This window comes from Corvus cornix, chromosome 3, assembly GCF_000738735.6.
Source record: "Corvus cornix cornix isolate S_Up_H32 chromosome 3, ASM73873v5, whole genome shotgun sequence".
NCBI lineage: Eukaryota > Metazoa > Chordata > Aves > Passeriformes > Corvidae > Corvus > Corvus cornix.
Window position 1 is genome coordinate 98929518 of NC_047056.1, and position 22242 is coordinate 98951759.

The following is a 22242-nucleotide window of genomic DNA, read 5'->3' on the forward strand; positions in this document are numbered from 1 at the left end:
TTAGATGGTCTCCTGCAGGTGTCTCTTCCTAGCTGAATCTGCAGATATTAACTGCACAAGTAAACTATGGCTTCCATGAATGACAGCTTGTTTTCATAATCTAGAACACCATATTTTTGCATGTGAAATTACCTGCTTGTGACAGCATAGGCATGTTTTGCATACATATCTTATGAGAGTTCCCTTTGAAAGATGGTCTTTGGATAACCTTTAGAGTCCTCCTGGAAATCCATATAAATGAATTCTGTTCCAAGGGTAAATATATGCAAATGAAATAAAGAGGTCCCACCCTTCCTACAAAATTTCAGCTTCACACACATCAATTCAAAAATGCATTTTGTCTATCTGCTTATTAGAGAACCCACATCAAAAAAAATGAAAGCAATGGTAGACATCTCCTGCTCCTGTCAGCCCGTTCTCTATGTAGGCAGGCAAGAGACAGTCCTTCACCAGCTATTAAGAGTTGAGAGGATTAGGCCACACCTAATTTGCAGATTTGTTTCCATCCACAGTTCCATTCTCTACTATAAATTATTTAAACTGCCAAGGAATTGAGAAACAGTGTAAAAGATGAATGTGCAAGAAATCAGGGAAGATAAATTAAGGGGATGTTACAGGGTGAGCACAGTGTTTACCAAGGCCAGGGCTGCTTAACCTGGTCTCCGGGCCCCCATTTCAACATGACTTTTCAAGCACAGCTGAAAGTTTTGATTTAGTAGATAGTAAATAGGAATGTATTGGAGACACTACCAGGTGATGGAAGAACTCAGTAAGAAGAGGAAAGCAGTAAAAGAAAATATATTCTTACGTTCCTCTGCCGCACACTGAGCTACTTCATAGTTTCTGAATTTTGTATAAAATATTAAACTGGGTTTTCAAATAAATCTTTCAGAATCTACCTGCCAAGTGAATAGGGGAAATACGGCATGGCCATAAAGTCCATAAAGACTATTGCACTGCAGTCATTCTCTGTCTGACAAGAGGCATAGCCCTGCAGCAATGCACAAAAATGTTGGGTTTGATTCCTTCATGAACAAGAAGGTGGCCAGAAAGAAGCCACCCAGGCCCTCCCAGTTCTGCACCTGCAAGATAATAATACCTCACTGAGAGCTGTAAGGAAAAAAAGAAAGGTTGATTACAATGAACGTTCTCTTACTTTTTCTGCAAGGAAAAAAGCAAGGTATGGTAGACAAATGTCCTTGATCCCAAGTAAAAGTTGAAAGAACAGGAAAACCCTTTTTCATGAAAGGCTAAAACTGTGAATAACATTTCTCCCCATCTTTTACTATCACACTGAACATATCTTTCATACTCTTAACAACTTTGTGGTGACAGGCAAGCCTTACTTTTGTCTGTCCAGGGAGTGAATTCTCAGCAACATTTCCTCAGAGACCTCCACAGCAGGCCCTGTTATTTGTCACCCCTTTCAGTAGAAGAGAAAGAGAAAATGAAGTGCAAGGGTAAGATTTCAATAAACCTTTGCTTTGATGTCCAAAGAAATTCCCTAGCATGTCTCAGCTGCAGGAAAGAGCTTTCTACAGTCTGGAGTACTGGAAAGGAAGGAAAAAGGAGGTACTCTCTTTGCACATACAGCAACCTGTATTTTCATAAAGAGCTGAAATGTGAGTAGTCCCACTGACTCTGTGACACTGTGCAGATGACTGAGTTTTTCAGAAACCTCCAACCCTTTTTCCATGGTGTAGGATCCAACATTATTATGCTGACTGAACTGTTTATGAGCATCCTGCTAATGGTTGTACTCCAAAAGTTTTGACTACGTCCTTCATGGCCCAATCCAACACCCACTAAAGTAAATAAAATAAATCTCTTTAGACAGGAATGCTAACAGCAGTGGAGGTCCCAAGAATACAGTGAAGCTGGCTCCCACCTCGCCATAACATTCCATTTCAACACTGTGCTAAACTGAGCATGCTTTGCCATGTCTATAATTCCAGGTACTAAGGGCAGTTCCATTTCTATAATTCAAGCTATGATCATGATATACCTCCTCAGGAAAAATGAGATCAACCTTAAGTTCATATTCAACATAGGAAATATTTCATATAGCACAGTCATGTTCAAAAACATGATTGTGCTCTTCCACAACTCCTTTCACTGAAGTTTTAACTTCAGATGAATGTGTGAGTACAACAAAGCAACAGGGAAATCCTGCAGTAATATTTTGATTCTGAAGATTTATGAGGAAAGCTGTGGGGGGAAAATGTAATTTAGAAGGAAAGTGCTGCTTAATAGGAAAATATAGCAGCAGAATCAGGTTCTATATTGCTGCAACAGTTTTCCTAGCTATATGAATGTTCAGAAAGATATTTAGCTTTCTCTACTTGTTATTACAGGTTAGGCTAGCCTTTTGATTGATAATCTCCAAAACATCTGCTCCTTCTTGCTTTCTGATCCCTAGTATTATTAAAGCATGAAATTAAGGTGAATTATGAAAATATCTAGAGACATGAAGTTAATCAGTATTCTTTAATGAGGGCTGAAATATTTTTCTTCAACTGTTTCAAAAATTAACAAGAAGCCTCTAAAACAAGCTATTTGATCTCTATTTTTAAAAAGTAAGAAAACAAAGGGATGTAAAGACCTTATTTACTCCATAGTCTTTCCTCAAGGATTTTTGGGAGATTATTACTCTAAGAATAGAAATGCCAGTATACTTTTCAGAAATGTTTTTTTCAGACAGAGAGTTGCAGTACCTTTTATTGATATATCTGCTGTCTTAAACTATTATCTGCTATTTAAAATATCCAGAATTTAGTCTGTAACACCATGATATTTTTATCATGTAATTATGTAATGTGAATTGTCTTATTCTGGACCCCCAGTAAAATGGAGGCATGATGTGCTAATCCAGTGAAGGACAATGAACTGATGAAGGGACTGGACCATCTGACTGAGTTTGTTCAGCCTGGAGAAGAAAACCCTCATGGGAATCTTATCAATATGCACAAATCCTTTATGTGTGGGGATTAAAGAAGAAAGAGACAAAGAATTCTCATTGGTAGACAGTGAAAAGTAAAAGGGAATCAGCCCAAAGGCAAGAAATTCCATTTAAACTTAAGAAAAATATAATTCTCTATCTACAGTGATGCTTTCCAAACACTGGAACAGGTTGACTAGCGGGACTATGCTGTCTCCATCCTCGGAGATGCTCAAAACTCAGCTGAGCACAGCCCAAAGCAACCTGCCCTAGCTGACCTTACACTGAGCAGAGGCATTATACTCAACATTCTTCAAAGATCACTTCCAAACTCCTGTGATTCTGTGAAAATCCGGAGTCCATAGATAGAAGGGTCCAAATATATTTCTACTTGTATTAGATAAGAATTTTTAGTTCTTCTTTCTTGTCCTCTTTCAAATTGCCTAGTTTCATGAACCTGCAGGAATATAATGTCCTTGAAACCTCTGTTTCTCAGTCAAATATGATTTAAAAGTAGTAATAAGTTCAAACATTAATGTATGTTGCACAGTCAAAACACATTAATCAGCAGAGGGTAATGAACCAAAGGTGCTCTGAATGCCATCTCCTTAAATCTACACTCCAGAGCAATGGAGTGTATAAGATTTTCCCAGAAAGTATTACAAAGGTTAAAAAACACTCTTGCTTACTAATTCAAGCTGACATAACAAAAAACAGTTCTCTCTGTAATCTGCAACAGCAATTGTGTAAAACAAGCAATTGTGTAAGACAAGCAACACTAAACATGCTTTAGCTGTAAGTAGTTGTGTTTCCTAGCACTACACATAACTTGAGGAAATCCTCCACATTGATTCAATCATGCTAATAAAGAATCTGGGCAATGTTGGCATAAATATAAACCTTTTTCCAGGCTAAGGTTTACTCAGAGTCATTGAAGAGAGAGCTTTCCCTGATTACTGATTTTTAGGAAAAGCAAAAATATCTGTGTCAATGACTAATATTCATTCCTCTTCTGCTCAGTCAGAATACAAATTAGCTGACCTACAAGGCAGGAAAGATATGCATGCTTATCCAGACTTCTGTCTGTAAAGGTATTAGATGAAAGATGTCCCATATTAAAACAATCAATTGCTGCAGATCTTCCAACTTATGCTATTTGTTAGTCAGCAATTAATACTGGGATCATCTGCTTCCTGACAGTCTCTGGCAGTTTGTTAGGAATTTTTGGTATTAACATATATTTTAAAGGTTGAGAAGTCATGTGATAGGTGCATATTTGATAGATGTGTGGATATATGTTTAGAAAAAGGAGTGAAAAATCATAACGAAGTGAGAATGTACAAAAAACCCAGAACAAAGAAAATGGCATCTTTTGCTGTGTTCTATATTTTTTGCATCTTTGTTCATTCCTACTTGTTTTTGATTTACCTCATTCATGATTTGCCAGAAAGAGATCATATCACTAGCTGTATGCTTATAAAGACTTAGAAAATACAAATATTTTGACTCCAGAGAGACAAATCACAGGCAGTTATTCAGAGGGAACTATTGTATAGGTATAAAGATATGTCTAAAACATAACCAGCCAGTACAAATAGATGTCATATTTAATTTAAAAAGCATTTCTATTCTTAAATATCTTACACAATTTATGTAGGTTACTTGATTATTCTACTTATATTGCATTTTTATCTGTTTCTTTAAACATTGACAACAATTGTGTGCAATTGCTGATAATTAATTTTAAAAAATTATCTAGCGAAAGGAAAACTGATTTTTCTCTTTAAGTTCATATGCTTTCCTGTGATAAGGCTTTGGTAGGGAAAAAAATAAGATTAAGTAGAAAGAAACAGGGCAGCAAACTAGCCTAAGATTTCTCTTCATGCCTGTGTGATTGAGGGAACTTACAAGGCAGGTAAGACTCTGTTTCAGTTTTATAGCTATGGGATTTGAAATTTGCAAGGCTGCTTAATAGAGAAAGTTAAAAGCACCCCTGTAAGGATTTAAATGGAAGTCTCATCTGTTCTACAGAAACACACCTTTCTTACTACTGTGATTTTGATCACCTGCTGTTCTCCAATTAAACTATGAACAAGTAAAAAAGGAATACAATATATTTGCATGTGAAATGCAGCATAGTAGCAATCAGAGGTTTTTTAAGAGAAGATCAATTTGGGAAGAACAATGTGTTTCTATAATGTGCAAGGATTTCTTTATTCTTCTGAATTGAGAAAACAATATGCTGGGAGCTTTATTTGTTTAATGAAAGTATATTAGGATGATTTGCCACCCACCTGGGACTCTGAGTGGCAGAGCAAGTGGAAGGTAGAGAAATATGGCACGTATTAGAAGCAGCTTAAAGAACTGTTGATGAAAAGGAGTATTTCAGAAGTTAGAAAATGCAGGTTATATTCTTGGCTTTATTGTCTATTTAGTGTGGAATGAGAAATGGTATTTTGTGTCTGTGTCTCAGTTCTACCTGTATAATAAGGGGTTTCTTTGTTTTGCAAGCTACTTTGGTCTAAATGTGCAAGAAGGTCATCGTTACTGATCTATTTCAGTGGTTTATAGAGAAGTTGCACTGTTCTCAATACACACCTGCTTTGTTTCACAAGTTTAACATTTTACATCCACAGAACTCAGAAAGACAGAAAGAGGGGCATGGAAATAATATACTTGTTACAGGAGATGGGACTAAGCTGCAAGGAAGTGAGGTGACTGCCAGCAGCCATCTCACATAGCAGCAGGGAGGTCAAAAATGACAGCTGGGTCTGCTGGTATCCAGTTGTTCCTGCCTGCTCTGAGCTTCCCCTCCCCCTCCCAAAGACACATGCTCCTGCCCATGTGCTCCGAGCTCCTTTGTTCCAAGCGCGGGCAAAGCCAAATGTAACTCAGACTCTTCAGCAGTGTCTGATTGGCCGGTCACCCCGGGTCCGCCCCCAGTCCTCCCCTTTCCCCTTCTCCTAATAAAGATGGTCGAGGGGAGGCTTCGCCCTCTCTCAGCTCAGCTACTTTCCCGTGAACATCTCTGGTTGTCTGTCTCATTTGAAAGCTTCTAACTGCAGGGAATTGAGCGAGCAGGGAGCTATATTTCTCCCTCTTTGCTTCTGCTGATGGTATTTGCTCTGCAGCTGATTCAGGTACCGATTTTAGAGCTACTAAAGTGCTAGATCGCCCTTGCTACCTCTCAAGGCTGCTCGAGGCTTTCTAAGGCATTGAAATATAAGCGCTAACCGGTATAAAGCTGAAAAGATACCTTCCACATCCAGTACCCCACTACATTAGATCATATCTCTGTCATGCAATAATAACATTGCTCTAACACAAGTTACTGCCCAAAGAAGGGTTCCATCTCATAGTGGGCCTGTTTTCTTTTGGATAACATGATTATCTGGGCTTTCAGTGCTGCAGATCCCAAAAAGTAAACCTTCAAAAAGGGAGTTTATAGCAGCACAGGAAATAAAGATATCAGTTAAGGTTCCCCAAAACTGTGAGATGAAAGGAAGATGTCAGGGCACTGTTTTGCTTGAGGCAGGGAAGGGGATGCAGGAAAGAAGGCAAAAATGAAGAGGGGGGAAAGAGGGGGAGAAAAATAGAGAAAAAAAGAAATGGCTGCCAAACTGCTGACCAGATTCCAGAGTGCACCTTTAAACACCCAAGAACTAATGAAAAAATGTATCTTTTTAAGTAATTTATTGATTTACATCCTCACTAAAGTCAGTGATAATTTTACCATTGATTTCAAAAGAGTTTTATCAGTTTTTGGAGAGTGTAGTAATATCATTTTATTTCTACTCACAGGGACAACATTTTCTTCTGAAGTAATAGTTTCAGTTACATCAGGTTAAAGGTCCTCCAATGATCTATGACCAATCAACACATTACAGATTTTTCGTAAGTCAAATATTTCAATGATAGAATCATAGAACAGTCTGAGTTGGAAGGGGACTTTGAAGATCATCTCGTTCCAAGCCTCCTGCCATGGGCAGGGACATCTTCCACTAGACCAGGCTGCTCAGAGCTCCATCCAACATGGCCTTGAGAACCTCCAGGGATGGAGCATCCACAGCTGCCCTGGGCAAGCTGTTCCTGTGCCTCATCACCCTCATGCTAAAGAATTTCTTCCAAGTATCTAATCTAAATCTACTCTTTTTGAAGTCATTCCCCCTTGTCCTGTCACTAGATGCTCTTGTAAACATTCTTGCCCCATCTTTCCTGTAAGTTCCCATTATGTATTGGAAGGCTGCAATTAGGTCACGCCAAAGCCTTCACTTTTCCAGGCTGAACAATCCCATTTCTCTCAGCCTTTCCTCATAGCAGAGGTGCTTCATCCCCTAATCAATTTGGTGTCCCCTTTTGGACTCACTCCACCAGATCAATGTCCTTCCTGTGCTGGGACCCCAGAGCTGGATGCGGCACTACAGGTGGGGTCTCACCAGAGTGGAGCAGAAGGGCAGAATCCCCTCCCTCACCTGCTTCCCACGCTGCTTTGGATGCAGCCCAGGACATGTTTGGCTTTCTGGGCTGCAAGGGCACATGTCTGGGTCATGTCCAGCCTCTCATCCACCAGCACTCCCAAGTCCTTCTCAGCAGGGCTGCTCTGGATCTGTTCCTCCCCCAGCCTGGATTGATACCAGGGGTTGCCCTGACCCAAATGCAGTACTTTTCCCATGGCCCCAGTTCTTGAGCTCGTCCAGGTCCCTTGGATGTCATCCCATCCTTCCACTGTGTCAACTGCACCACTCAGCTTGGTGCCATCTGTAAACTTGCTAAGGGTGCACAAAATCCCTCTATGTCATTAATGAAGGTACTAAGTAACACTTGTTATTCAATGGTATTTCAGTAATACATGCCTATTCTGAGAAATATGATTCTGAAAGTAAAACTGGCATTTTTTACAGGAAAATTCAATTTTTACTTCCAAATTGCTTTTTAAAAGTCATTTGGTCAACCAGGAATTCAGCATTTCATTTCCAGAGAATTTTCAGAGATTTATTGTCTTCTTTTTCTTCATTTTCAGAAGAGAAAGAATATTACAGAGCCGAAGAGTTTTGTAGCCTTACATAAGAAAGACACATTTTGGCCAGTCCAAACCACACCACCTTCTGCTTCTGTTGACACAGTACCTATGCAGGATTTTTTCTTGGTTCTTATTTACTATCTTCATAATATTGCTGGATTCCCAGAGCAGCCAAGATAGTGACTTTTTACAGTGAAACACAGTTTAAGTTGCATACCATAGATGAAAAACTGACACCCACCATAAAATACTACAAGCTATCCCTGTCTGGATCTGCATTTCTGGTTCTGTTCTGTTGAAAAGCACATGGTATCTGCAGCACTACCTGGTAAACTGCATTTATTTTTCTCAGGTAAAGTTGGTTGTATTTCAAGGTCCTTAACCTAGTTAAATATTTTTCCATGCATTTTTATACTTGGAACAATTCAATCCTGTTAGTTAATAGGATCATATTGAATACAAACATAAAATAAAATGGGTTTATTTTGTTACATTTAGAGGCAGAGAGGTGTTTCTTCTTTTTCAAAGTTAAAATTAATTGTTTGAGGAAAAGAATTATGTCTTCCTTCAAAGAGAAGTACAAAAAGAAGTAATTCATAGAACATACCTATAGGACTGTTACCATTGCAACTCTGTAAATACACAGAGAATACAGATGAGAGAGTGGGTAGTGAGTGAAGATACTTCGAGGAATTACAGATATCCTTTTCAAAGATTTAAGGGAATTGAGTTAATAAATAAGTAGCAAACAGTACACTAAATATTAACCTAAATACTGACTTCCTGAATGAGTTGTTATGGCACATACAAAATTTTCTGTTGCCATTGCAGAGTCCAGCTACTACACTCCTTATCCTGCAGTCTGTCTTAAAATAAGATTATTAATTTGGGGGGATTTTGTCGTTGGCATCAGTCTGTGTGCCATTGACCTGGTTCCTGAAGTGCCAAAAGAGGTCTCCTAGCACCAGGCTAAGGACCACTTTGTGCAGGAAGTATTTCCATCTCTCTTCTGCATTGTTCTCATTCCTGATCCACAGTCCCAGAGATGTGGAGTTTCAAGCCCTTTCAGCCTGAGCTGTGGGTTTAAATTCCTGGAGGCTAAACCAGTCTTAGACCTGTACTCTCCCACCTATGCCTATGGTAAAAATGGGGCAGTACCACAACACATTGCTGAGTGGTTTGTGTGATGCAGGGGAATGTTGCCCCAAGCCCTTCTTTCTCTGTACCCTTTGACAGTTTTGTTAACTTTAAATAAGCTTTCCCTAGCAGATAAACTGTTTTGCTTTTCAAAAACAATGGAGAGAGTACAGTTGTAACTACAGGACTGTTTGGATAGTATGCATTTCAGTCTTCTTTAAAAATAAATAGAGAGACAAGAGTATAATGGCTCATCTGTTAAAACAGTTCTTTGGCTAGTGGAGTTTTTGAGAAGTTTATCTGTAGATGTCCATATCAAGAAAACTTCAAACAGCACCTGTTTTTTCTTTGCTCTTCATTCAGGGATCCATCCACTCTCTGTAAGATACCTCTTTCCATACACACAAGCATTCGGTATAATAAATGCTTTTACTAAAATGAATGAACCATGTTCTGCCTGACACCTGCACATTGACAAGACTTTTGGTTTTTTTAACTTTTTCTTTAAATGTGGGGGGCAGAGGAGGGTATCTTGGGGGTATTTCCCAGGTATCTTTTGGACTAAAGTAAAATTTCTTATTGAAGATTTAAAGAAGGAAGAATAATTTTACGTCTCAGTCTGTTCATTGCTGTCCATGTTCTTCTAGCCGTGACACCATCATTGCTCACTGCTTCAACACAAATACACTGCAAAAAGTAGTACCAAACACAAAGATACAGTACTGTAAGACAATATGAGTGGCCATTTCAGTTCAGACTGCTGGCCCATCAGGCATACTATTGTCACTATCAGCAGCCAACAGAGCCTGAGAAAGAAATGAAGCAGGTAAATGTGGGCTCATACATTCTCAGATTGATTTTACACCTTACAGTAGCAAGACTTTCAAAGACTGAAGGTAGTAGTTGCTTTGTGTTTAACTGTTCTGATGAGCATTTCTCGCATGAATGTGTCAAATTATTTGAACCCAAGCACCTCACTTCCATTTATTATATATTAAAAAGGTTCAGAGTAACAGAACCAGAGTAACTTTTTAAATAGGAACTTCTTTGTTGCCAAATTTTAAGCATTTGCACATTGAAAGAAAACAACTTACCAGAATTCAGATCCCTGCTTTGGATCACATGCCTGCATTGTGGCTCAACTCCTGTTTCTGCACCATTCCTTATCCACAGCACTGTTTTGTAGGCAGTCATAAAGAAGCAGGTCTTCCAAATTCCAGTCAAGCTCCCTCCTCCCCACCCCCTGACTTTACCACACCTGCTTCTCTAGCTTCTTGTAATGTCATGCTGGATTAGATCCCTGTGAAATATCATGACCTAGGTTTGGATTGAGGTTTTTCAGCATCAAAACACATATTGCTTTTGCCACTGGATGAAATACAGCGGTAAGAAATCAAGGCAGCAGAAACAATATGCATACACATAGGCATGTGTCTGCATTCCCCTAGGAGAGCATTAATAGATGGGCTCAGCACTTGGATGTGCCAGACTGGAAAAATTAACTACAGGTCACCTAAGCAATATTTATATTGACTGTCATTATTAGAGTTTGCCTTTGTCAGAAAAATTAGCTTTCCTCCGAGCATCACAAACAAGCAAACATGCTGCATTTTCCTGATTTTCTTTTCCTTGAAAGCCAAAACTTTCAAACCCTGAAATATTTTGATTATAAAGGAAGGTCCCAAATCCATATTAACACTTATAAATTGTTTGCCTCCTTTATCTCACTGAATAAGCTTTATTTGTATTTTTGGGTCTCATTTTTTTGTCACTTTAATGACTTTCTGCATACTACTGAGATAAAACCCTGTCAGACTTTTCAGGAAATTATGGAACTGAAGAGCACTCACAGGCAGCCACTTGCATTTATTCAGGGGTGGGAGGGAGGGCATAAGGACATGGAAGACAGGAGAAATTTGTGATTCACAAAATACATTACAAAGAAAAAAATCTTAAATTTTTATTGAAAAATTGGTATTGGGTATTTTTTAGAACATCTAATAATTTTACATCACTTGGCCCTATGAGCAATGACCCCAACAGTACTATTGGCTGTTGTCATGGCATAATACAGTACTTATAAGGAAGATAATGGACACTGGATAATTACCAACACAGTTACAGCAAGGCCAATGTTCTCCCCCTTCTTTAACAGGCATCTCCTCATCCTCCTTTAAAACAGTACAACTCTTTACTGTAGGCTTTTAGACATGAGGGGCCACACATAAAGGATGCATCAGGAAGCTTGCCAAAGTATTGTAATGGGAGGTAAAAGCTTAATTGCCTCACAGGTGAATGCCTCCAGTATGGATCTAAGCTGCAATGTCTTTAAAAGAACTCAATCAGTTGTTTTAATGCCATTATGGTTCAAATTTTAAGTGCAGACACTTAAGGAAAAGAATTCCCCAGTTCAGGTCTATCTAGTAGCTCTTTATATTTGAATGACTGACACCTGTTAACATAATTAGGTAATTAGTTTACTTTGAATTATTAAGGGAAAGATCTAAAATGATAAAAGCTGTAACAGAGCTGGAGGGCTTTATTATTTTTTCTCTTTCTTTTCTGGTTTAGCTGAAAACATAAAGAGCAAATACACAGAAACATATGGTTCTAACCTTCCTGAAAATAGGCCTGTGGGGGATTTTTCCAGGTTTGTGAAGTCAGCTCCAGGGTGATGTTATCCATTTTCAAACATTTTCTTTCCCTGTTTAGCATTTTGAGTTTTCACAGACCTCTTACTCTCCCTGGTTTTGATAAGAATCAGTCATTGATTTATTGAACTATTTTAAGAAAAGATCATTCTACTGGTATTTTCACTTTGACCAAAACTGGGACAATACTGCAGTTCTCAAAAGGAGAAGACCTATTCTCATGAGATTTCCGAGCTGATTTTCATAACAAAGAAGTTACTGAAAAACTTTTTTGTGTTGCCTGAACCAAACCTTTTGAGATTCGTCCCCTAGTAGAAGTATTTTGCTTTTAACGATTTCCCACTGATATGTATAGTGAAGACAGTCTCTGTGCATTAACAGCAGCTTGCAATACAATGGGTTTTGAGAGCCAGTAGCTTCCCAAGCTTTGAAGCACCTGGCATAATAATGGATGTGCTGATGGATGACCTGATGTGTTACACAGACAGAATATTGCCTATCAGCAGTATACTGATGGATTCTTTCTAGTACGTAAAGAAGAAGATTTTGAAAGGAAGACCTATTTCAGCTTCAAGGGGAAAACAATAGGGATGCAGAGCTGTGGGAGAATGATGTATTGCTATTCTATAGTTTCTGTTTCTAGGTACAGCTGTCAGAGTTTGAATGTTTCCTCTTCTCAAGTAAGCATTTTCAAAGGTTAATGAGATGGAAGGCAAGAGGACATGAGCTCACAATGTGCACTTCCAGACCAAAAAGCCAAACACATCCTGGGTTGCATCAAAGGTCACGCAAGGTGGATGTGTCCCTCTACTCTGTTCTCCTGTGACCACACCTGGAGTAGTGAGTCCAGCTCTGGGGACCTCAGCACAGAAAGGACATGGACCTGTTGGAGCGAGTCTAGAGGAGGTCACTGATTTGATAGGGATGGAGCACCTCTCCTATGTGGAAAGGCTGAGAGAATTGGGTTTGTTCAGCCTGGAAAAGAGAAGGCTTTGGCGTGACCTAATTGCAGTGACCTAATTGCAGTTCCTGAAGGGAACTTACAGGAAAGATGGGGCAAAAATATTTACAAGAGCATCTAGTGACAGGATAAGGGGAAATGGCTTCAAATTGAAAGAGAATAGGTTTAGATTAGATACCTGGAGGAAATTCTTTAGTGTGAGGGTGATGAGGCACAGGAACAGCTTGCCCAGGGCAGCTGTAGATGCCCCATTCCTGGAGGTTTTCAAGGCCCTGTTGGATGGAGCTCTGAGCAGCCTGGTCTAGTGGAAGATGTCCCTGCCCATGGCAGGAGGGCTGGAATTAGATGATATTCAAGGTCCCTTTCAACCCAAGCCATTCTATGATTCTTTGATTCTATGATTCTGAGACTGATATTATGCTAAGTAGTCTTAGAAGCATGATAATATTGTGCAGAAAAATAACAGGTTTGCAACAGTTTCTCTGTTGCAAATTATCAATGTTAAATACAGGATGAAACCAACACGTTATAGCAGATGTATCAACATCACTTTCACTTTGGAGATTAAGAATACAAACCACAGAATTCCTTGTGAAACATGACCAGCACTAGCATAGCGTAAATGGAAGAACATTGATGTTATTTCAGTTGTGTTTCTCAGTAAGCTACATATATGATGTAAATTGCAAAAACTTCAGATAATATTTCTGAGGACCCTGATACAAATTGCTACTGGGCACCTTGAGAAAAAGCAAGTACACAAAACCTTGCAGGTGGAGGCTGTGATAACCACTAGCTACAGTCTAGAATGCAGGTGTCACAGGGCACTTTTCTCCAGCAGCAGGTTCAGACAAGCTCACTCTGACTACAGCCCATCTGATTTGAGAGTTATAATCTGGTAATTACAAAAAAAATGTTATGCCCAGGTGGTAAGCATTGTTAAAGACAAGTTATACAAGTTTGGACATTAATCACACCTAGAAATCATAGGCAAGACTGAAAGTGAAGCTAGAGTGTGTCTGTCTGCCTCCATCAATGTAAACACATAAACCTCCCTACATCACTTTCTTTGATGACTTTCTAAATTGGATTGCAAAGTGCCATTATTTTTCTAACTGTAAAAAGGGAAAGAATTGTATTTCTCTCTCTCACAGACATGCTAAGAACCTCGATCAATGCTAATTCCATGTGAGGGGAAATTCAAAAGGTGCAATGTGTTGTTTGTTCCCAGCATGAGACAGCACTGAAATTGCTCCATATCAGCTTTTACACAAAGCTTAAAAGATCATGAAAATTCTGATTCTGTAAATACTTGTGAGGGAGAGAAGGTAAAGCAAGACAAGCTCTTTTGGAAGGCAGGAAGGAAGGTTTGGGAGATCCCTAGCCACAGGAGTTTTCAGAGGATCATGCAGTAGGTAGATAATTGCATTCCTGGGAACCACCTCACTCCTGCTTTCTTAAGTATTTCACTGTTCTAATTAGAACTAACCACAGAGCACTGATAACAAAGGGGAGCCCACATGACATATGACAGTTATTTAATTTGTCTTGGAATCAGATAGGCAGGATTATATTTCTGGCTTTAGGTGACTGAAACAGGTAAACCCTGAGTAGACACAGCTGTGTAAGAAAAAAATCTCTGTGTGGCAAGGGAAAGGATGCTGCACTGCTATTGTCACAGACACAGGTGACACCAAGTGTATCGAGGTCTTAAAAATTCATTGTCAATTATATACACATTGCTCTAATTTGCACTTCAGAGACTTATCAAGGACAAAAGAAGCTCTGATCATGACTCATTGTATAAACTGCTATATTTTTGTGTGGCAAGTCTGAAGGGGAAAGATGATCTTTTCTGCTTAGGCTCAAAATAGTGACCATGTACTTAACCTAGAAAACTAACAGGAAAAAAAAGAAAAAAGAGTCATCTGCCTGAATAAAGAACAATATAGAGAGCACTTCATTTGCCAAGCTTGTTGTTCTATACGGATTCATGGGATCATATACAGGCAGCTTTCAGTGCACAGATTACTGGGATTGCAGGAGGCCTGGTAGCCTGGCTGCCCCTCTGCCCTTTCACATGAGAGAGAGACTCTCTGGTACTGTTTAAGTGAAGGTCAGTGGAAAGTAAAGAAGCATATGCAATGTTAAAGCCTGGTGTACTAAGAAGGGTACAGGCTTGCTCTCTTTTACACCAGATGCATAATGGTCAGAGAACTGAAAATGCAGCCAGAGGCTGACATGACAGAAGGACAACATGAACTGGACATACCAATTATAACCTTGGAGGCAAGAGGTAGCACACAGACATTATGCTGGCTCTAGAATTTCTCACAAGGGATGCTCCATTAGATAGTATACTGACTTGAAACTCAGATTGCATTGCTAGTGTTAGATACTACTCTGACAGCTGGTGAGGAGCCTGAAACCTTTGTTGAGGGATAAAGGAGCTGTGGAAAAGACTTACCACATAAAATGGGATGGTTTTTCACAGCAAGTTTGATGTCTGTATCAATAACTTGCACCATCGTATTTCATATAGAGAATGAGAGAGCATGGCACACAGTCTTGTTCAAGATGTAAATGTTTATCAGTCGTGGTTGACTGCACCATGTGAATCAGCACAATGCTTTGTCTTTCATGCTTTCGGTGCATAAGCTCTCCCAAAGCTTCACTGAAAAGGAGAATTTTGACAGTGAGTTACCACCCAGAATGAGTGAGCAAATCAGAACCTAGCTTTTAGTTGTCTAAATCCATAGATTTTGTGATTAGATCTTATGATTAGCCAATCATAAGATTTCTAAACTGGTTTCCTGCCCCATATGTTCTCAGTGAAATATTTTCCCAACTATTTTTTTTTCTCTTTTATTTGGTAGTTTCTAAAACTGCAGCAGTCAAACCAGTTCATCAGAACTAGGCATGAAACAATGAAAAACAAGCTTCACAGCCCAGGGAGCTTGGTGACAAACAGTGCTTTGGTGAAAGACTTCCTCTTTTTCACAGCCTTCAGAGCCAGAAAGACTTTTGACCTCCAAAGCACTCTTAAAAGGAACATTCATCCAGTGAATGAATGCTGGGGAAAGTTGCTCTGAGCCACTCAGCAAGTGATCCATCACCTGGGACCATTTCCCTCACACTTGCCTGGAATTCACTGCAGAGCTCCAGGAGGACATTTCAATAGAAACGTTACGCCACCACTGATCAGAATTAATCATGTCATTAACAAACATTTGAATTTTAGGGGATGTTTTTGTTTTACACTCATGCAAGTATTTAATTTCTTTTGCTTTAAGCTTCACTTTAGGAAATTAAAGGATAGTTCTGAAAAGCAACTCAATACTGGTAAAACCAAGAACTGCAGGGACTCTCTACTTGCATTCAAACATCAAAGCAATTTCCAGAAAATCTCCAGCACAGTAGGCTTAATTCTATGTCTAATACTTGCACATTCTGCTTTTGAGTTGTTTTCTGCCTGTTTTTGTTGGATATATCTATACTGGCCCCACAGAATAAATGTGTGCCAAGGACTGTTTTCCTCCTCTTTAGGCCAAAGGGCACGCACAGGTGTCATCTACGTCACATCATGCTTACTCCAAAGACCTTGGGTATTCAGGTGGTTTTAGGACATGGTTACAGTGTTGTACATTTCTCAGTTTAGGGGTCTGAAACAAAGCAAGGACCTACCTGCTTATAGGACATCACAGTGAGATATTTTCATGTCACAAAACAAAGGAATTATTACATATCAAGACATGTTGCAAGACATGGAGTTTGAATACACACACACGTGCCTGCACAGAAATTGATGGATGGATGTATAGAATAGAGAGAGAAAAAAAACATTCCTACTCATTCTACCTTTGGGACATAGTCTACAGTACATGTTATCCACCAAACTGTGCCCAGACAATGTTTATAAGATCAGTAAACTGTTGCTCTGCATGCAAATATGATGGGAAATGCCCAGTATGGACAAGCAGTTGTTCAGTGTTTATGCTCTGCTCCTGCTTTATTTAGCAGCAGAGATATGAGATGTCTCTCAGATGATGCTTGTTGCATGTGGTATAGTGTTTTCCATCTTCATGCTTCCAGTCACAGTAGTGCAGTTTGTGCTATTTCCACAAGAATTCCAGCTATGTTGTTCACACCATTCAGTGTCCATGCTATTTGAACAGCCTTGGGCTTTTTAGCCCTGAAGGCGTAACCTGTGAGGCATACCTTGACAACTATAGGTCCACAGACTTGAAATGTTATTTAAAGCAAAGAACTATGACGAAGAGGATTGATCAATACTTACACAGAAGCTTGGGATCCCCATCTCTTACCTTGCATTATATACACAGAGAAGAATAAATATTAGGTTTGGGCGGTCAGAATAGTCCTGCCTTTTAGCTATGCATCTTATTGAATTCAAAGAAATAGCACAAACTGAATATTTGGTTAGTAGGTATGTACACATATACCTATAGACCAAAAAAGAAACACATGTACAGAAACAGAAATAACAGATTACATTGCTAATGCCTGTGAAAACTGTTCTAAGAAGAAAGCCAGTATATGTTTTACTGATACTAAGGGTTACATTTTCTTTAGCCAGCTATTATTACTTAAAATATTCCCTTGGAAAGTTCATTTTCAGGGTTTTTTTAGCCAAGAGAATATCAAGCGCCATTGGAGAAACATATTACCTGACACTAATAGGGTTTTAAAAAGAAGCAGACAGTGTTACTAATAGCCCTATTCTGGTCCCATAGATAAGGAACCTTTTTAATGCTTTACTTTGTAGTAAGTGAAATTTCTCATCCTTATTTAAGATAAAATGTCAGTGGTTACTGAAAGTACATATGAGCTTTCAGTTTAACAATTTATTAATGGAGTGGGGTGCACTACACAGTTTCCAGGATCCAATTTATTTTTCGTAAATTTTAGCCAACAGCTACAATTCCTGTTGTGTTTCTTGCTGACTTAATAGTCTACGTACCAAATATGTTGCTTCACCGCATAGCTGGAAACAGGCACTGAAGTGCTACAGAACTTCTTTCTTTCTAACATCAGTGTCTGCTTCAGCTAATTAAAGACATAGTTCTCAGATCTGCAAAGCTGAATCTAACTTCATGAGTGCATTCAGTGTACCACATGGTGACATGATCCCGAGTGATATATCTGACATATCAGCTTTTGTCTGAAATAGCAGAAAAGAAAGAGCATGTAACACATTGGAGATCTGAGAGATCCAACAACACCTTCATCTATGGTTAAATACCAGTACTGATCACCAGAGGCTTTTTTGACATTATCCTGTCCTCCAGACTTTTACTAATGTATCAATGAATTCTACTCATTTCCTCTGTAAATCAAGAATAGTCCTAACAGGACTACCATTGACATGAAGAGCTCTCTATCCATGTGGCATTGATTTTTGAACAAGCTAAGACAATATTGAACAGATCCCAGTTTCTCTAATACTTTAATTGTCAAAGATTATTCCCCTGAAGACACCCCAAATTCTCTTTAGTGCCTATATACCTATACACTCACAATAATCCTGAAATGATAACAAGCTACAATAAACAGCCCATTCCTGGACTCTATAGATGCAATATTCCTAAACTGTTCTTTTCAAACACAGTCATGTTAGACAACACCCGGAGCAGCAACCAGCTAGTTTGACTAGCACTGCTGGCAAAGCTGGAGTGAGTCTTCTGAAGAAAAGAAACAAAAAAACCTGTAGAGCCAGGAGCAGACAACTGAAAAATCTGAAAGATAGTCAAAGAAAATACTTGTCCAGTAAAGCCATCAGACTACATAAGAAGCCATGTCAAATATTCCTCTTTGCACAAACAGAAGACTCACCCACTGGAGAATTCTTTCCTGTCATCCAACATTCTTGTCTTGGAGAGGAGAGAACACATTCAAAGCCTTTTTAACTGCAACAAAAGATCTTTTTTGTCAATGAAAATAGAAATTATTTCTTTCAGAGGATTCAGATTTAATTCTGAAATAATCCCTTGTCAAATGTCACCCTAGGAGCCTTCAGTACTGAATCTATGACTATGGTCATCAAATAATATTCCAATCGATCATCCTTACATTAGTTTTTGCCTTACCTCTTCAAAACTTCTTGGAATATTTTTTGCTCCTTGGCTGCAGATGATTAAATGTAAATTGCGAACAGTCCTTGAATATTAACAGACAAAAATACATTCATTCACCAAAGGATGGAGGCTTATTACTTCATATTATTTTTTGGAGGGAAAGTGCTGAAAAATCGTGGTTTCAATTTAAACATTGAAAATAATTTAGTTTCAGTCACTGAGACTGTATTTTGCTTATTGTTCAGACATATTTGAAAAAAAAAAAAAACTAAATTCAACAAGACTTTTAAGGACTGAAAATTTTATTATGTTCCATCACTGCTGTAATACATATTTCTTCCTGTACTTTCCATCAGATATTAGGAAGATCTTTTCTCCAACCTGTTCAAGATACAAAAATCGTTCACTAAAGAAATACTTTCTTTGTACATACAGATCTGTACCTAGGTAGGGGTGAAAAGTCAAGAAGAGGCAATGCAACATTGTGTTGAAAGACATGACTTTTGCTACAGTCACATATACCTTCTCTTCTACACCTGCACAAGAATTTGCTGAAAGCTGCTTGTAAATGCCATGTATATTACAATGGGTTATAAATATCAAAGTGTGAGAAAAATGACATGGGAATCAAAAACAGTAGAAACAGATTTTTTTTTTTAAATTGTGCAGTATTTTACTGGTTAACATTTCCCAGAATTAATCTGACTGTAAGTGTATGTTGTGCTTCAAATCCAGCTATTCCTAAATATATGTATCAATCCATATTGCTGACACTATGCTTCTTTTGGCCTGCCAGCAGATTACATCCTCACCATGGTTTCACCACTGGCAAGAAGCCTAGGAGAGAAGTTTGCAGATGGAAAGGGATGGAGAAATTCCCAAATAATCTGTTCAATTCTGGTCATGTTCTTATGCTATGCCCACCAACGATTGCATCAGGGACCTTGCTGAGCTGATACATTGTGGCCCTGCTTGCAAAGCACAAACTTTCAGGTCTGAAAAATGATGGATGAACATTAAGTTTTGGTTCAGTTACAGGTCTGGGAAAAATTAAGAGCAGTTCTGATTTTATCAGAATGAATTCACCCATACCTAATATAGAGCTGGCAAGGTGCTTTTTGCAGCTTTAGAATACTGTTGCATAAGCATAGTGACTAAATGATAAATGTCTCTAACGGGGATGGAGTAATGGTCTTGAACTACTGTAGACAACTCTGCTGGAGCTACTGTTCATCACTCATAGTACTGCTCATTTCAGCTTGGTAGGTTACTAGAAAGACAGACATTCTTCTCCCACCCCACCCCATCCCTGCCCCATGCTTCCTCAAATGCTGTTATAGGGAGTGTTGTCATTACAACAGGAAGCGCACAGACCGGATTTACATGTATTAAAGTGCTGCATTTGAATTTACCCCATCACCCTGAACTACTCATGCTAACCTGAACATCTCTTTGTCTCCAGTTTATTGATGTTCTACACTAAAATTACTTGTAAAAAAAAAAGCCTTGATTATTGATGATGCAAATATATTTCTTCATTATTAAGTGAATTACAATTAGCTTGGATTTTAACATCTATTCAAAATGATAGCAGAGGGCAACTTGCAGCAGAAAAAGGGTTGTAAGCTTTCCACTTACCAATTAATTCTATTATCAAGTGCTAAGAAAAAAATGTGCCTGCCAGCTGTGGCTTTATTGTGTTTTCCCAGAACTAATAATGGGAAAGCTGTGAAAGTTTTTCTTTTATTACTTTTTTTTGTGTCTGTGTGTATGTGTTAGCCAACAATAACAACAAAAAACACACTCTTTGTTTCCCACAGAAATACTTTTTTTTAGAAGGTGATCTAAACAGAACAGTAACATTAGTACAATTAAAATTAGGAATCTCAGTTTTAAGCCAAAATTTCATTCCTGCTAAGCACTTCTGAGATATCATAAGCAATAATTTCTCAGTCATGTAGATGCAAAGATAATGTGAACTGGTTTGGACCAGTTACAGTGCAGTCCAGATCAAACTCATTCAGCCATCTAGAGCTGGTGTTTTCCTACCTTTGCATCAAGAACTATGCAGTGAGTCTCACTGTACTCCCGCTATTTTTTTTAATTGACCACAGACAATTTTAAGTGAAAGAAAAGCTTCTGCTTGCTTCTTCAATGCCCTTTGTAGTCTTTTCTATGATTTTCCAGCTGTATGCTGTAAGAAGCATGTCGATGACAACAATTTGTTTCTAATTGAGATGACAATATCAAAACCACTTATTTGAAATCCTTCAGACATTAATCAAACTTCATAAAGCTGTAATAGTTTTTCCCTTCTTAGGTCACTATTACATGGATCAAAATTCTGGGCTCTCAGGCAGTCCTCTTATTTTAGCATCTTATGACTCAGCGAAGAATTTTAACCAATTTCATTTTCATAGTTTCCTCACACGATTATTTTCAAATCTACCTTCTAATCTGTGGGTTTTATTTCACCAAAATCCTGAATTTAATTTAGCTGGGTTCCTGGTTCAACAAACTGGAGGACTACTTGCTTCTCTAGGTAAGGCCTTAAGCAAAGAAATAAAGAAAATACTTTTTTAGCTCTTTTCCCAACTGGTTAAATTTCCTCACTGAAAGCATAATTAGACTGCGGAACTCACAGAGGTGGGATGCCAGCTAGGACAATTCAACTAAGGTTTTATAGAATAAAAATGTCCAACATTGACTACTGCTAAGAGAAAAAAGAAATGTAACACCAGAAAATTTTATGCTTTACAGTTTGAAATTACTTTATGCAAGAGGATTAGAATGAAACCTCCTCAAGAAGATTATTTGCATTTCATGGGATTTCTAGTATATTCTTCTGAATCACCTGGTATTGGCCCTCTCAGCACAAGGATAATAAAACAGACCTTTTTTTAACCAACAAATGGAAATATGACCAAATATAGCTATTCTATGGAAGCAAGATTTATGACATATGCTGTAAATATTTTAGTGACTTATAGTGCAGGGTGGCAGTGGTAACCCATAGCCCACAATATTTTAATTTATTTTAATATATTTAATTATCGATTTTTATATCAAAAATATATATTTTATATATATTATTGAAGTTTTATTATTCAAAGCTGTTGAGGTTTTATTTTTGATCAATATTGAAGAATATTGAGAGATGTCTTCCTTGTTAGTATCCCCTGATACTTGAGAGACCTTTGAAGATTGCATATTGATTACCTGCTTTTGTCCTGTAAACAAGGGTCATTTCAGTTGATCTTGTTCCTGATATCCCTTGAGAACTCAGCAGTCACAGATTTCACAGATTTGAGTATACTAAACACAACACTCAAAGTCTGATATTCATTTCACAAAATATACATTTGTTTTACAGCACAGTGTTGAATAGCATGGGACTCTCCCTAGAGAATCTAGTCACAAAATCCAGCTTGAGTCTGTCT